The sequence below is a fragment of the Zalophus californianus genome, chromosome 3, assembly GCF_009762305.2.
Source record: "Zalophus californianus isolate mZalCal1 chromosome 3, mZalCal1.pri.v2, whole genome shotgun sequence".
NCBI lineage: Eukaryota > Metazoa > Chordata > Mammalia > Carnivora > Otariidae > Zalophus > Zalophus californianus.
This window is the reverse complement of record NC_045597.1, coordinates 105,980,208-105,998,836: the sequence shown is the minus strand read 5'-3', so window position 1 is coordinate 105,998,836 and position 18,629 is coordinate 105,980,208. Positions and strand designations below refer to the sequence as shown.

At 35.6% G+C, this 18,629-nt stretch overlaps 1 long non-coding RNA gene across 1 annotated transcript; it reads right to left on the bottom strand.

Annotated features, from left to right (window-relative positions):
- Positions 1–2,024: 2,024 nt before the first annotated feature.
- LOC113920818 lies at positions 2,025–18,082 on the bottom strand. Its single transcript, XR_003519382.1, has 3 exons — positions 17,990–18,082; positions 13,019–13,146; positions 2,025–2,133 (listed from the first exon to the last, which is right to left on the bottom strand). It is a non-coding gene; the product is annotated as an uncharacterized LOC113920818 (long non-coding RNA).
- Between the last annotated feature and the right edge of the window lie 547 nt (positions 18,083–18,629).

The window sequence follows — 18,629 nt, the reverse complement described above, 5'->3', positions numbered from 1 at the left end:
CCTTTGAATAAACCCAAATTTTGCTTAAATCAGCAAAAGGCAGTGCCTATTATTTTCAGCTAACTGTCCTGACATATTTCAGTAGCTATTTTTAAATATAGTTGTCATGATTGTGTAACTATTATAGATAGTGTGTATAAAGTAGGTTATTTTTATTTTAGCCAGAGAAAAATAGTTGAATGTCTTCATAGACTCACTCCCTGCTTTTGTAATACATAGTGGCAAACCACCTCTACTTTTCTGAAAGAAGGAGGAAGGGAAGGGAAGGGAAGGGAAGGGAAGGGAAGGGAAGGGAAGGGAAGGGAAGGGAAGGGAAGGGAAGGAAAGGAAAGGAAAGGAAAGGAAAGGAAAGGAAAGGAAAGGAAAGGAAAGGAAAGGAAAGGAAAGGAAAGGAAAGGAAAGGAAAGGAAAGGAAAGGAAAGGAAAGGAAAGGAAAGGAAGAAAGAAACCCTGATATCTACATCTAAATTATAATTAAGTCTGGTTGTGCATCCTTAGCTCTGAGATGACTGGTCAGTTTGGCTAAACTGGTCAATTCAATCCAACCACACAGATGCACCACAACATACAAAGCCTCTGCCTGCAGAGAACAAGGTTAATAAACGGTATCCCCTGTGTTTTATCTGCTAAAACAAGTTAAAGCATAAGTTGCTTGTTCTTAGAATAGGTTCACCTAAGGCCATAGTGTAGTTTGGCTCATCGTTTACCTGACTCGGCTAGAAAATCACTCAACTTAAATTACAATATACAGCAGCTCAGTGAAAGCTATTTTCTAAGCTTTATTATGTTAGGGAACCAAAGATGGCCTAATCAATTTCAAGCAGTTTTAAAAAAATGTTCCAGAATTGAATAAAGGAAGATGCTGTGTAAAAGCCATTTAGATGGGTTTATGTGATATTTAAGACATCCCTCATTATTCTTCAACAAGGCATAATGCAGATCGTTTTTATGCTTTCATATGCAAAAGAACTGTCATTTTTATATATTTACAGATCAAAATATCATAATTATACTTTTATTCTAGTTAGTGCTTAAATTAAACTAAAACCTATTAAATCCTTTCTTTTTGTCCTCGGGGTGAAACTTAAGAATTTTCCACAAAATTCATTTCTACTTCTCTCTTTTGTTCATTTAAATCACACAGTGTCCATATGTTTCCTTCTATTTCTACCTCATTAATTCTATTTCCCATCTACGCCCACTTCCTAGACACAAAGTATTTTACATCTGTCTTCAATCTTTGTAAGATTTCTTCCACCTTCCAAATGTTCGAACTTCATTCCCACAGAGTCTTTCACTCATTGAGAACACCTAGTCAATCTAGTAAATTTACCTTGTGATGTGATGTTAAGATTTCATAGGTTTCCTGTGTATGTGGTAACGGGAACTTTCTGAAGACAACGCATAGTCCAAAGATGGGAGAAGGAACCCTTTTAGATGTCAGAGTTCACCCAAAATTTGCTACAGACTTTGCATTTAACATGCAAGTTTCCTTTTTTTTTTTGTTTTTATTCCTTCTGATTGTTAAAATGAAGGAATCAGGCAGAGATAACTTTTACCTCTAAAATTCAGTGACTAAACTTTAGGTACTCTGGGAGGCTATTGTGAAAATTAATTTGAATGTAAGAAAAATCACACTGTCTTGATGGCCACCTACTATAGCTTTGCATATGGGCAGAAGCATATTTATATTTTGAGATTCCAAATCTGGCACAACACATCTGTGGTGATTTAAGGAGGTCACAGTTTTTTTCACACTTTTCCCAAAGAGAGGTAGAGTCAATGGTCCTTTTCCTTGGGCTCTGACTGTTCAACAATAAGACTATGGTGAATGTTGGCCTGTGCCAATTTCCAAATCTATGAGAGATGGCAGCTTCCACTTCCTATCCATTGGAACACTCGCTTTTTGAAGCTATATGTTAAAAAAGTAAAGGCAGCACTATGGAGAAGCTCAGGTGGATAAGAATTGGGCCCTAGCCAATAGCCCTGATAGACCTCCCAACTGACCATCAGGGACAACTTACCAGCCTTGTGAGTGAGCCATTTTGGAAGTGGATCCTCCAGCCATGGTTAAGAAATCCCAGCTGAAGCTTGTGGAGCTGAGAGGAACATCTCCACAGAGACCTGTCCAAACTGAAGATTTGTAGCAAAACAAATGACAATTTTAAGCAAATAAGTTTTGGAATAGTTTGTTATAGAATAGATAACTGGAATAATGCACAAGCACTATCCATAACTCTCATTCCTCTCAATTTCTATATTGTCTAATGCATGTGTTTATATGTATTTGAACACAGGAAATTAGCTTCATTAGTGGGAAGTCCAAAAAAGTACCAGAAACTGTGGGGCAAACAAACATCTCCTGGCAAGGAGATCCAGGGGCATTTAAACAGTAAAAGTATAATCTCAGGAAAAGGCATAGAGATACATTGTTAATTTTAATATCTTCTATTCAATATTTCTTACTTCTCATTCAACCAAAGTTGATAATGCATAATTGTACTTATGGAATATTCTGTAATAGGTAAAACTGAAAAAGCAAATCTGAGGAAAGTCAATGCTCCAATTTTAAATACGTAACATTAGTTTTGAGGACAAATGGCTTTTTCTATCTAGGATTTAACCCAAATTATAAGATCTATAGTCTTAAACTTCGTAAGCACTTTACTGTGCCCAACCTTCAGCAAAGCACAATGTTTTAAATGATTTATCTCTCAAAACTGGTTAATAGATGAAATGTTTAATATAGTTTTGGAAGTCAAATGCTCATACTCAAACAAGACAACTGTTTAATGTCAAATGCTTTATTGTTATTATTGTTTTAATTTTCACTGAACTCAGCCCAACAGTTTTGATGCTGTTGGGGCAAAATCATACTCTAAGCCTATTGTCCCTTTGCCAGAAATACCTTTCAAGCAGCTAAGACAGACTGCCAATGGCACCTCCAAAGGGAGGAGCCCATCAGTCCACACCTCCTCACTCTCATTTTTCCCTACTTCCCCATCCTCAGAGGTTTCAGAACCCCTAAACTGGGTCCTTCACAAAAACCAAGACCATTGCTCATCACAAGAAGTTCAACAGTCCCCTGGATTGTGATATTTGCAAATGTAAGTTCATAACAATTTTATTGGCCATTATGAAGGCAAAATTCCTATCTCGAGGCTGCTGATTGGCTGTCAGTGGGTCAAGTTTCCATTCATATAGGACTACGCACTTTTTTCTTTTGACTATGCACTTTTGATCTCACACATACACTAGTGGAATAATAGTAAAATTGGATCAGTTTTACTCTGTTGAATTTATTTTTCATTAAGAGAGTTAGAATTCAGAGTTTGGGGCTTTTTGTTGTTTGTTTTAAAATATATTTTTAGCCTTACTCTTTTACTTACAATATATAATGCCATTGCTCAGGATATTAGAGTAACATGAAAAGAGGTGTTGATACACTCTTGCAAGACAGTAGTCACTGCTGATTTAGTGTCTGCTCGCAGAATTATTTCTTCCAAGAACTCATTTATTTGTGCTGTTGTTATTGTATTCACATTTATTGTTATTATTTGGCAATGGCCTTCACTTATTAATGACTGGAATTTAAACTGTTCAATCCTGTAAAAAACTCAACTGTTATTTATCACTCCAAGGATGAGCTATACTTATTGCTTCTTCTATTCAGCACAGACCCAGAGATTTTTATAAAATGGCTTCCAAACTGATAGAAACTCATCTTTTGTCTCTCAGAGATTCAGAGATTTGTGTCTAACAAAGTTTCAAATTTTCTAAAAATTGTAATTTTTTTCCTCTTTTAGAGTTGGAATTCTGTCTTTATCTTTCAAATAATTAAATATTTACACTTGAGCAATACTTTAAAAGGTAGTATTTAGAAACTACAGAAACAGTAGAGCCATTATCTAGAGTTGTTTTTTTCTTTTTGTAATTTTTCAGAGAAATCTTATATCTTAACTGCAAATGTTATTCATAAAACAACTGAATTTATCTCATTCTTTGTGCTTTTTATTCTGTTCTTGAGAAAATTAATTTAAGTGAAAATTATGCCATTCTGGGCATAAAAATCATCTTTTTAATGTATTTCTAGGAGAAAACAAATAACATTTGCAAAGAGATACAGGTCTCTTACCTACATCTAATCTAAGGCTTTCATTGTAAAATAACACGATTGAAGCATGATTTCCTATAACTTACATACAAATTCCATGGTATGTTTAAACAACATTTCTAATGGTTTTGGAATTTTTTTTTCCATGACTTTCCTGGAAAAGTAGCTAGATTTTTCATAGGACAACCTGGAGAGAAGGTAAAGCTCTCTTATCATTTCTACCATACAACATTATCAAAAGATGCTTTCTTATACACATGGATTCTCATGTACTAAGATCACCTGCAAATATAGTTGTTGTTGTTGTTTTGTAATTGGATAACTTATTAAGGATGAAGAAATTAGGAGATTGTTTCCAACATAATTTTGATACTTACCAGGAAATTTGACTTCTGCAGATTTGAAGATCTATTGAACAAATTTAAAGCCACTTTTATGAATTACATATGATGCATCTCAGGTGAAATCACCATGGTAAGTATATACTACATTTACCATAAATTACTGAGGACCTTGAATGTGGCATTACTTAATATCTCTATACAAATTAATGTAGAGTCTAAGGAGAAAATATTTTATTTCCTGAAAAATGTGGCTTGCTTTCTCATTTCATTAGAAATTAGAAATAATCATAAAATCAATAACATTTTCTATTTTCTCTGGTTTTCAAAAAGCATGGAGTCAAATTATCTTGATCTTCATAATAGGTATAATTGTATTCTTTTTTTCTTAGATCACAGTTTTTACCTTTCACATTATTGTTTTATTATTAATTATCAATGATCAGACAAATAAAAGCACTTTTGTACCATGCTGTTTCTGATTATTCTTAAGTTATGCACTGAAGAGTGCATTATACTCCACCCCTTTAGTACATATAAATTTATTAAATTTATACTGAACTATAAATTAAATTATACAATTTAATACCCTTGCATTAAACTATACAATTTAACTTATGTAGGGTCCAAATTAGAGGCTAGAGGAGTGCCATGGAAAAGAAATTATGTTCTTGAAATATATGAGGTAAAATAATCTGCCTTAATATCTCCAGGTAGTTTTTCTTTTTTAATTGGCTTTTGATCTGAGACCCTCAAGGTTGGCACTTGTAAATAGCATATATCTCTTCATTCTGTGGTATCAAATCTTTTTATCATCTTTCATGAGTCAGTTTGGTTTGAGGATGTAGCTCACATATAAAACCAATAAGAAACAGTACTATCATTCTCTAAATCTTTATGCTTGATTGTATTGCAAAAAGAGTGTCAGAGTGAGAAATAATTTGGACAAAATCAAATGAGAAAAATGAATATACATTTATAATAAGGATATTCATTCAGAATTTGTTTCTGTGGGTATAAATCTGCTCTCTTTCCTTCTCCCTATAATTCATTATATAAGATTCTTGTCACTATAACAGAGAGACAAATTATTTCTTGAAATATTATCTTTATCTTAACATATTATATTAGTTTTTGTGTATAGTTATGTCAACTATTATTTTATTTTTTTATTTTTTTATTTTTTTAAATTCTTTTTTTTTTAAAGATTTTATTTATTTATTTGAGAGAGAGAGAATGAGAGATAGCACGAGACGGAAGAGGGTCAGAGGGAGAAGCAGACTCCCTGCTGAGCAGGGAGCCCGATGTGGGACTCGATCCTGGGACTCCAGGATCATGACCTGAGCCGAAGGCAGTCGCTTAACCAACTGAGCCACCCAGGTGCCCTGTCAACTATTATTTTAGAAAAAGCAAACTGGTTGTCCTTCCAATATCTTCACAAACCCCACAGTACTCTTAAGATGCCCCTGAATCATTGATCATTCCGTTTTTTTACTTGGGATAAGAGAGATCACTCTTCCATCCTCAGGGGATTGGGAAGTAGTTACAGTAATAATTCTTCCTCTTCTACAAGTGACTTTTAGATAATAGAACAAAAGCTCATGAGTACTCCAATGGTCTGCCACTGTGAGCATAAGGGAAATATATGATTTGAAGATCACTGCCTATTGCCAGAGAAATCGTAAGCTACTACCAATTCAGAAAGCTGGTAGTCGTTTTTGATATTGCTGTATTTGAAAAAGAAAACCTTACATTAGAATGTGGCTTCTAAGTAAGGACACTAGCAATGAAGAGTTTCCCACAGTGTCTGTCAGGAAGTTAATATCCATGGCACAATTTGACATCACATAGTTTAGCAAGTCTTCACTCTAATTAGAATAATTTGAGTTTCCCCTTTAAATCTCTGTATTTCAGTGGTGTAAATTACCATACAGCTTTACTCTATTAAGGGTTTCCTTTGCTCCCAATGCTGCATAAATGTAGCAAGGCAATCAGTATCAGGACTCCTGATATTTGTCCTGACTTGGTCTTCAATCTCACCCACAAATTGTCTTCTCTCCTGCTTGCCATTCTTTGTCTAAGACATGTTATCTACTTCATCTGGCTTTGACATCTTGACTGATCTAATGCTTGATTTTGTGTGGACCTGTTAGGTTACTTATTAGTGGCTCATCTCCTCTTATCTGAGATGCCTCTTGTTTGGGCTGCCTACATGTTGTCATTAACCTGAAACCTGACCTCAGCCACCTTCCTGGATTTTTCTCAACCATACAGCTTTTTTACTAGGTCCAAAAAACTACATCCCAAATAAAATCTTGTTGAACTTTTAAACAGAATTTCCTTTCTTATATCTTTTGTTTGTTGGCTTTTGAACATAGCCCTTCCCTGGATGTCCTTACCAGAGCATCACACCCAGCCATACCTCATTGGCCCAAGGCCATATATTCAGAGCCTACCTTCCTTCTTTCTCAAAAATAGTTACAGTCTCAGTGGTGTGCCGGAGCCTCATGTCATCGGCTCACAAGAGGTAATTGGTAAATATTCAGAAACTTTATGACATGGTTGTTAACCCATTATTAGCTTGAAATGGGCCATGATAAAGAATTTACACCATAGAAATTGGCAAATGCTATAAATCAAGGCTTTTCCTATCCAATCCCCTAACCCACCACCCACCCTTCCTTCAGCCACTTTGTCAGCACACCACTGGTCATCTTCAAGGAGGGTCATCCTATGAGGCCAAAACAAATTAGAAAAACAAAACAAAATTTCAGTGTAGGACATAAATGTATGATAATATCTTATCTCCTAGGGAGATCTGTATTTTACACGAATCTACTGAAGAATCACTTGAACTCAGTGTTTCACAACCTAAGTGTCTCAGAATCACTTAAGAAGTAGATAAAACTGCAGAAATCAACACTCTATCCCAGCTACTTGCAAACAGACTCTTCTGCATGTGGGCTTTGGGCATCTTTGTTGTTATAAATCTTGTCTGGGGAATCAGAGTCCAGCAGCGTTTGAGAACCACTGAAAGAATAAATCTCAAATGGTGACAATTTCACTATCAAAATAAGTAAACGGAGAGTCATTCAGAAAAGCACACGTCATCACAATTAGGAGATGACCATTCATTCTATCCCAACCATACATAAGAGCATACAAAGTAAACAACGATACTGAGCCTCTACTCAGCCAAATGATAGTCATGTTCTTTACTGATTTATCCCATGACAAATTCCTAAAGAATGACAAAAAAAGACCAATGCTGTAATTTTTAAACTCCAAGAACCTCCTTACAGACTTTAATAGTTTTACTGAGTCTCTCTACAAAAGTGAGAAATGTCAATTGTTTTTTAAGCCTCACCTACCTGAATAACAATATTTTGCAAAAATGTTAATTGCAAAGAAAATGCTCCTAAGACTATAGATTGTTTCTACGTTGCCTCAGTTAAACCTGGACAAATAATAATTTTATTTTTTTCCTAAAAATTTGGGTTTAAGTACTATTCTTTAAAACGTGCTTGCCCATTCTCTCCCTCCTGTGACTCTCATTTAAAAGTGAATGAATAGAGCCTGGTGATGGGTATTAAAGAGGGTACTTTCTGAGTGGAGCACTGGTTGTTATGCACAAACAATGAATCATGGAACACTACATCAAAAACAAATGATGTAATGTATGGTGATTAACATAACAATAAAAATGTAAAGAAAAAAAGTGAATGAATAGGGAGAAAAATAGGGAAAAAATGGTTAACACGGAAGAGAGAAAATGGATGCAGTGATCCCTGAAGTTTAAGTAACAAGGCTTTTTAAGTCAGTGCAATTTTTTTGCCCTCTTTTGACACTTTAAATAAGATGTATATGCTGGTGGATGTCTCAAGTTTTAAATGATGAACCAAGGAGTGTAATATATCAGAGGCGTGTTCCTCTACAGACATTTTTCTGAATGAGCAATGTGCCACCCAGAATGTGCTAGAAAATGTTAATGGCTTTGAGGCTATACAAATTTGAACTTTATTGAAATGTGCTAATAATGAGAAGGATTGTAAAATTATATACTGGCTTGTAGAACAGTGGTATTATGGCAATGCAAGCATAGGAACAATGCATCATCCTGCCATAGAGAAGGACCCCAGGCATTCAGCAATCAAGGGATGGGTACCACTAACCTTTCCCTTGCTGTGGCTTCTAACAAACTTTAGCAACTAGGGAATTCAGCCTGACTGGGATAATTAGATTAATAGCTAAACCAAGAAGCAGGAATGGCCAGGGGGAGCAAGTAGTTTAAAAGCTCATATTTTGTTGAGCTCTAAGTATATGGGTGAGTCACATTTAACCCCCCTCCATGTCCTTCCCTTCAGCACAAATCAACAGAATCACCACTGAAGAGCAGGCAGAGATAAAAGATTTTATATTTCTCTCTATCAAAGTTTTGAAAGTCAATACCTGACATTTTGTAAGAAACTAGAAAGAGCCTTCCTCTTTCTTGATGGCGTATGCATCTGAAGTGCTTTTCGTGATGCTTGCTTCTGGCTTCCTACACAGAAACCAGGCATGGGGGGCTATGTTTTTTGAAGCTTAACTATATTTCCATCACATTATATTTTTTTTTCTGGATTCCAACTTCTAGTTTCATCTGGAAAACATTCCTTTTAAGCTTTCATTCATAACTATATTCTTTAAAATTCAGTTTTAAATTTTACTCTTGAGCTGGATGTAACATTCTGACAAAATATATTAAGAGTTTATATGACATGGTCTGCACGCCACAGAAATCATACTTAATAATCCTTCAGTTGATTCTCATATGTTTAGGTTTTGCCGAAAGTAAGTTTAATGAATGGGGGTACCATTGAGATGACAATAATACCTAAAAGATAGGGGATATTATTTTAGACACATGGAGGAAACTAAATCCCAGTTCCCATTCTTCTTTTGTTAAGATATTGTCATTGCTTTTAGCTATCCATTATTCACCCGCACAAAAGTGTTAAGCTGGAAAAATGAAGCCTGCCATTTATCTCCAATGCTCACTTAACAGAAATAAATGCAGCCACCACCTTCTGACTCTAAATTATATGAGATGGAGTGTCTGAGTTACTGACTATAACCTTGACAAGGTGTCTCATCACTTGTCTGAGACACTCATTCAGTCAGCATCTAAGCATACACTGGGATCAGAAATAAGTCTGGAACACTTTGAATCCAGTATGGAGAATGGAGTTCATATTGGGGGAACAATCTCATTGGTTGGCAACAGACCGAAGATTAGCATGACAGAACTCTTGAGGACAGGAGGAAATTGCTGACTCCAAGTCCTGATCACCTGTTTCCATAAGGATAATCTGTAATTTTGCTGTTAACAGTCACAATCCTTGGCATCAAGGTGACTGCAATTTTGCTCAGGCTTCTTCCCTTCCTCTTGCATGAACTCAAATTATTTATAAAGGGGATATATGAAGTCAAACGTTTTGGGGAATATGTAATGACTTCAAATTTCACTTGCCATATTTCACTTTAAATACACAAACGACACCATGATTTCAATTAAAAAAAAATACAGATATTGTGGGCCCATAAAAAAGGTGGCTTCAGACCAACATTGTGGAGCTGAATTAATCAGTCTTTTAAAATAGTATTTACTAAATATCCAAAGCTTATACCTCTGATTACCTCTGTAAGATATGAAACAAATGTCTATTTGAATCACAAATCAAAGAATACCAGGAACCTATGTGACTAAAAAAATCATCCAGTCTAACCCGTTATTAGAGTTTAAGTCAGAAATACGTTGTAATGGTATTTATTGAACAAACACTTCTACAGTGCTAATTATGTGTAAGTCACTGCTCTAAGATATTTATAAATAGTAACTTACTTCATCTTCCTAACAACCAATGAGGAGAGTATTATTGTGTACATTGTACAGGTGAGTAAACTAAGACATAAGAACATGAAGCAACTTGCCTATAAGCAACCCCCTGGCAAGTGATAGATGTAGGATTCAAACTCAGGCAGTTTGGCCACAGAGGGCATCCTATTCTGCAACTCAGGAATGAGCGTCTAGACAGAAATTTTCATGCTCAACAGATATATTGTTGGCTAACTTCAGAGGTTCAGTGACAGAAGTTCAATTTTCCTAGTTACCATTCCAATGATCTTGCTCAAACAGAGATAGTTGCTGCTATAAGGCAACTACCACAAGGGCTCAAGGAGGATTAACATGTCATGTCACTTAATCTGTACAGCAACCCACATAGGCAGCTTTATTTGCACTTTACAGTTATGAAACTAAGGATCAGAGACGTCAGTTAGCTTTCCCAAGGTCACAGCACAAACAAGTACACATTCCAGTCTGCCTGACTCCAAATTTTTCTCTCTACCTTATACCACATTTTCTGAAAAGTTTGTGTGTTGTGAGATGATCTGATCTGTGGGTTTCTTTAGCAAAGTAACTTAAACTTATACTTTTGTTTTTCTCTAAAGACCCTCCTTACTACCTTGCACTTCTTATTTCCATACAGTCTCAGGTATTCAAGTACAGATTGACTACAGCTAGTTGCTAAGAAGGAAAAAGCCTTTAGACAGGTCCTCATGAGAAAGGTTAAGCTAACTCTATATACCTAAATAATATATCCTCACATATGAATCCTTTAACCAGTTGAACAAATTAACATTTTGTCTGCCCAAATAAACGTAAGTGAACTTATTAAAAATCACCAATAATTTGGATTAAAACACATTTGCCTTTGACTGTTCTTACATTGAAACCCTGTTTTGAAGCTTTGCTGCTTCTATGCTCAGGCTAATTACTTCTCGTTTTGCAAGGTCTAAGGGAACTGAACCTTCTGGGATGTAGAACGAGGAAGGGAAGCTCATGCACTCTATTGCCAAGCTGCCTAGTTGTAAATCCTGTCTTGTCCACTTACTTAGGCAATCTACATAAGCTCTCAGTGTCTCAGTTTCCTTACCTATGAATGAAGATAATAAGAGTGCACCCTTACAGAGCTGTCACGAATAGTAAATGAGTTATGGAATGAATAAAACTCAACACATGGTAATTGATATTATGCTAACTATGATGTTACAGTATTTTTACCTTGTTTCCTACCAGTTCTGCTCCCACTTAGATGGATGCAGTAGGAAACACTGCCTTTCGAATAGGGATTGAAGTATTTTTCTAACATTACCTGATACACCTAAACAAGTCAGTAAACAAGTAAAACCCAACTACCTGCACCCAAACACAACTGAGTATCCAGCTTTAATGGAGGTCATATGCACAAGTATTTATCAATCTAATGTAAAAACACTTATTGAGATAATATACAGCCATCTACTTTTAATTTCAGCAAATAACTATCTTTAACATTGGCTATCTTATGTTTGTTTGAAAGATTCTCTAAAAAGGAAAATTGTACATGAATGAAATCTCGATATGCCTTCAACCCACATTTGTTTCATGTTCCATAGTCCTTTGTCACATATGGGCTAATTTATTTAACATTGTTATTAATAAGAAAGACATGTGTCTCTCACATTTTAGGATTTTTGACCACTCGGCCCAGTGCTAAATAACATTTCAATGTTGCTACTACAGAAAATTCTCAAAGATTAGCATTTATTGAGTTGTAAGGATGCCAAGACTATCACTGCAAGGTCTTAAATAATGGTAAAAAAGAATGTAATCTCTGTATCCTAGCTTTATTATTTCATAATTCACTTTTCTAAGTGTCCACCAACAGGATCAGGTGGAGGTTTCACTTATGTGGCAGAGTAATTATCTATCTATCTATCTATCTATCTATCTATCTATCTATCATCTATCTATCATCTACCTATCTATTATCTCTTTCTTCTGTAACTTCTTTTGCTTCTCTACTCATCCATTTTCCCCAAATTAAAGTATTTAGACATTTCTAGACTCTTTGCCCTAAGGGAGAGGATTTGACAGATTAAAAGGCAGGGAAAAAGAATTATATTCTGAGAATTTTATCTCCACAAGCCTTGAGAAGACACCAGGCTTATAAATTAGGAAACTATTAGGAAATTATAAATTGTTATGATTATAAATTAGCAAATCTATTATTGGTTAGGCTTCTATTATTTCTGGTACTATAACAGCCTCAAAAGACCCGGTTCAATCAATTTCTATTTGTAGAAGTGGTCCACGTAGAAAAGCCAGCCCCATGTTGGAGGAGAAAGGGGAGGAGGAAGAAAAATGAGATGCTTTGAGATCCTAGTGGGTCCTGCAGAGAAGGGACCTGCACCGGGAAATCTTGGAAGAAACTTGGGAATGAGGAAGTCCTCCAGGAGGATTTCAGGATCCACTTACTACCAGAGACGTAAATCTAAACTAATGAGGCTGAGACAACCTCACTGAAATGTCTGCCCGCCCAGGGAAGCAGAGCATGGCAAGATAATTCCCATGACCCCATGATCTAAGTCACAAATGTGTCACTTAGAACAAAAGACCTGGATGAAGAACAATAAGGAATGATCTGGCATTTACCTACATAGTCTGTTGGCCAGGGACCAAACAGGATGATGGACATCTCACCTGAGTGAAGAAATGACAAGAGGATCCTCCTACCCTTTGGCCCTCTATAAGGGCTCTTGCAACTTGGGTACCAATTTGTGGATTCAAAAGATCTCTGAAAAATTTTTATTCAATTTCTTCTGTTCCACCTGCATGAAAATGTAAAAAAAAAAAAAAATCAAACTGAGCAATAGAAAAATAGAATTATACTTCTCAATATCCCTGAATTTTGTGATTTGTACCATCTATATTTATCATCAGAGATCTTTGCTATCACCACCAGCTCTGCCATAGCAGGTTTTCTAAATGCTACTTTTTCTCCTCTTCACATCTATAAGCAGTTTTTTTCTATTTATAACCAGTTTTTTTCTAAAACTGGGTCATAATGACACAGTTATTTCCTTTATATTACAGCTCTGTCTTTCTCAAGTACACACACTCAGGAAGAAGACTGGGAGAGGGCAGGGTGTGCGTGTGTGTGTGTTTGTGTGTGTCCTAAGTGGCCAGATGGCCCGACACAGTGTCACACCTCACCATGCCCCACTGCTCTCTCTGCTTGTAGGGCCTGATGTGTAGTTTTGCCCCATCTCCCAGACTTCCACTTCACTCGTGGCTATTTTCTTTCAGGGAGTCATGTTCTCTCCCTCCAGTTCCACCCCTTGAGCAAAACCTTGTCCACTTGCCCAGTTTATATATTTCTAATTCACAATATTAATTTCTAATTCTCTCCCATGTGCATCTTTAGACACACACCAGGGGCAGAGCTGGGCACCTGTTTCAGAGTGGCAGGTCAGTTAGTTCAGGTTAGTTAATAAATATTCAGAGCAATATGGTAATGGATCTGCCTATGGAACAAAGAAGATCTCTTGGGGGTTATATGGCCTAACTCCAAAAACCAGCCTGACTGACTCTTATAGCAGAACACCATCTCCTCTGTTTCATGAAACATTTTAATTCCTTCATTAAGGAGGCTTCTGTCTTTGAGCCCCACAAATAAGAAATAGATGAGGGAATAACTTGAAGTTTTACCCTTATAGATATTTTTTATCTTACAGTGTGGAAAGTTACTTCTTTCCTCAATTAATTCAAAAACAAAATCACTGTAAATAGCTATTTTATAATAAAGGAAAAAATGTCCCTGTGTCAAGGTCATGGTCTAGGTTTGGAGATAAAGTACCCTTTAAAGACCTTCTGTCTTCTCCAGTTGTGTTTTGATCAGTGAGCTGACCTTGCTTGTGTGGTTAGCCAGGCTTATTTCTTACATGCAGGACAGAAGATTCTCATTTATTAAGCTGGCAAAAGCTCCCCAATGAAACATAGTCTTTCTGAATATACAGTTTAAATGGATTGTAACCCATTAACTTTCATTATTAAGTTCTTTATTCTCTTGTGTTTAAGCCCTTCAAGATGTGAATTTATTATCATAACCATGATTTAGTTAAGAAGGGTTTACAATGTTGTGAAGAATTTGAGTCTTTATCACTATGGAAGGGATAGATATTAATTCTCTAGTTGGTTGCTAAACATAGGCACACATGGATTAAATTAATGCACATTCATACAGATTTCAATATTACATTTTGCTCAAAATGGTACTATACATGCTTACTTTGGAAGAATTCCATTTTACAAAGATCAGCTTAAAATGAAGCTAAGATACTTATATTTTCCTGTTTTATCTGTGCCTTTACAGAGTTAGGTTGTAAAAAAAAAAAAAAAAACTTTCTAACCCAAATTATTTTCATTCTTAACGTGTGACAACGTAGTACTAAAAAAGGTAGTTATTTTTCTTTACATTATGACTGACCAAGTCCCTTGAATAAATGACAAGATTATCTAAGTTCTGAAATTTCTTTCTAGTGGCTTTCTATTATGCTGTTCCTTACTCCTATAACCTATCCAAAAATAATCACAGTTGCTAAGACTCTCCAAAGAAAACCTGATTTTTATTTTTCTTCTCATAAAAGCTCATCAGAACTTTGTGATATTTTTGAAAACATAAAAACCATAGGAACCCACATAATAAAGTCTTTCCCAGGGGTTGATTAGGCACACAATTCTTTAGGCTTTGAGGGGTTTTCTTTTTCAAGATAAAATGTCATATTTATTGTACTCTTTATGCATATATATATATATATATACTTAACATATATAAAACCGTTAATATTTTAATTAGGTTCCTATCTTTTTAGGATTACTGAGTTTCTCAGTGTGGTGTCTCAGCCTTCTTTTTCTCACCAACTCTGCTTTTTCTTTTTAAATTAAGCTTCCAATTTTGAAAGAATTGCAGATTGCAGTTGTAAGAAATAATACAGGCAGATCTGGAGTTCCCTCACCCTGTTTCCCCAAAGGTAACATCTTGGAAGACTACAGCATGGATACCACCCGCCGGCTAATGACACTGATAAAGTTGAGATAGAGTTTGTTTTCACCACCGTCGTTCTGTGTAGCCCTTGTAGAGCCATATCCCTATCCTTCCCACTCCACCACTTACTTAACCCCTAGCAACCACTAATCTGTTCACCATTTCTATCACTTTGCCATTTCACATATGCTACATAAATGCAATCATACCACATGTGATCTTTTGAGAAGGTTTTTTTTTTTCCACTCAGAGAAGAATCTGGAGATTCTTCCAGGTTGTCCTCTGTGTCAGGAGTTCATTAATTTTTAGTGTTGGGCATTCCAGGCTAAGGATATACTACATTTGTTTAACCCTTCATCTACTGAAGGACATCTGGGTTGTTTTTTCCTAGGATGAAGGGTTAATTACTAAAAGTTCAGTAATGTTTCTAGAGTCATTTAAATTTGCTTTTTCCTTAGTAACTTTGGGAAAATTTTAAATTAATACATTTTAATTAAGATAATATGATTTGGAATTAAGAGTATGTCCTGAAATTCCCTTATTGTCATTCTTACTCTCATTTGCTCTCTTCATCTATATATACATTCATATGTATATGAATGTATATATATGAATATATATATCGCTATGTTGTTCAAATGAAATTATCTTAATTATAAATAATTTAACTAATGTACCAAAACACAGAGAAAATGTTAGGAAAATGACTCACCTAATAAAAATTATTTCACATACTAGCGATATTTTAAAAATAGACTAAACACTATTCCCCCACAGATGAACTTTTTTACTTAGGGTTTTAACTGTTTGAGATCAAAAATATATTTAATGGAAATATTTCAACATAAGTGGCCCAACAAGACAGAAACAAAGGAGAATCAGAATATATCTGCTGGTCATTCAGACTTCCTACCTCAAAGAGCCCAGTAGGTTGGGGAAAACATAGCAGATTTACAGTTTTTTGAGCTTACTTCTGATAATCAGCTATTATTAGACTTCTGAGTGAGTATTCATATTATATCCCCCATTTTATTACGAAAATTTCTCTGAATAATATAACATACTTTTTTCCTAATAAATGCTAGGAAACCCAGAGCCTGAATTTAAATTATCTGTGATTATAAAAGTTAATTAAGAATATGTTCCCTTTGAACAAATTAATAGAAATTTAGTGAATATATTACCTAAACCATCTCAATTTAATTTAATTTAATTTTCTCTAGCTTACATATCACCGTGGTATGAACCATGCTATTGCTGGTCAATGGTGCCATTGCAATATCCTTTCAACCAGTCTGCGGCCATTATTCCCAGTCATGCTTTAAGATGAAGATTTCACTCACATCATTTTACCTTAACATGTTTCCTCAGACCTGAAGGCTGAATTTTATGCCTCTCCCTCTGAATTTCTATCCTTTCTTCTAGCAAGAACCTATGCATGCTTTTCTGGTAGCAGTTAGAGTGGTAGGATGGCTTTGTGATTTTCTTAAATGTCTCCTATCCAAATACTGCAAGACCATTGAGGGTTGAATGTATGTGTTGTTCAACTTTGCCTCTGCAGCTCCTAACACAATAACCAGAATGCATGTTTCAGTGATTATAAGCAGATATGTAAATAAAGCAACTATGAGGTGAAAGGTTATGAAAAAAAAACACAAAAAGTTCCATTTGGGGGGTCATTCGAAGACTTCTCTAAAAACTTAAACGGGAAAATTGAACCATTAATACATTCCTATTAATGTGAGCTAGAAGGCAGATGACTAAGAAAATAAGTTATTCTCTTCAATCTGGGTAATATTAGAAATGATTAGATAATAGAAGGACAAGACAGCGTGTTAAGTTCAAACTTAACATGTGATAACTTAATGTTTAGAGACGGCCAAAAAGTCAAATTTTAAAATGTTATGTCTATGGTGTCAAAAATTAGTAGCCAAACTATTTAATCCTATAATGACACTCAATTTGGCATGAACTTGAAGTTGGCATTTTATACACATTAAAAATAGATACATGGATTTTATTTTTCCTTTTCAGTGACTGACAAAACTCAGGCTTTAATTTGAAAATTTGCCTTATCTTTTCTATCATTTACTGTGTCACAGTGATCTTCAGAAAGCAGTCAAGCTGATCCTGACGAGTAAACAATCGAGACATGACTCTACTTGTTATCGGGAGAATATTCTAGTACTTATGCTTACAATAAGCCCAAATAGAAAAAGAACCCTTTCTCTCTTCACTCTCCCTGGAATTTATAGAGTGGGTCAGGCTGCCCTAGATGGCAAACTGGCATCTCTTTAGTAGTTTACATTTTCACACAGTTCTAGTTAGAGAATAGATTAAATCTTAAAAGAAGGCAACTTTTTATCCCCAAAATTATTCCTAAGGGTCAGAGCAGAGTGGAGATGTGCCCAGTCAGCTCTGGGAGAGTGGCCTTTTTACAATTGTGAAATCAGTAGAAAGAGACCCTAGGGCATACAAACTCCTATTTCTCCTATGACCCTCTTCAGCTATTTTTCTTTCTCCAAACCATCCCTTCTTTGGGAAACGAACACTCAAAGGGATCTAATACTACACATTCACCTTCACATAAATTGAAGGCAATATATACCCTCTTCCAAAATATTTACCTTTCAAACTTCATCTCTGATAAAGAAGTAGATCATTCCTTTGTATTAGTGAAATATCAGGCGCTGGTGTCCAGAAACTGCTGTGGAGAAACTGTATAAAAGGTTATACTTACAACACTACTACAATATAGCCTGGACTCATTTTATACACTCAGAATTTGGAAACATAAAGAAGAGAAAAACAATGTATTACATTGAAAAATAGCACAAATTTGGTTTTCTCTTTTGTATTTTTGCTATTGCATAGTATTTTAAATAAGTTAAATGTATCAGTCAGGAAGTTGGTTTGTAACCCTCTAGGGGGCTTTCCGGGTGTCATCTGAAACTGCCCCTGTACTCAGAGAGCAGAGAGAAACTGAAGGAAGAGGCAGGCCACTCCAAGCTGCTGGTGGCAGTTGTAATAAGCAGAGGGAACTTAACATACGAGGCTTGTCATAAGCAGCAGCAAGACAAAGGGGTCCCTGCACCCACCCACCAAATCTTGAAAACGTGGAAAGAGGCCTTAACTAGGTTTAATTATGTATATTGTGTGGGTGTTCTCAACACCATATAACTATTTCAAGGCCATGTCCTTGGAAAAGTTTCTGACGGTGGGAAAGGCAAGCAGAACCCACATTCCCAAAACAGGGGAAGAAATGAA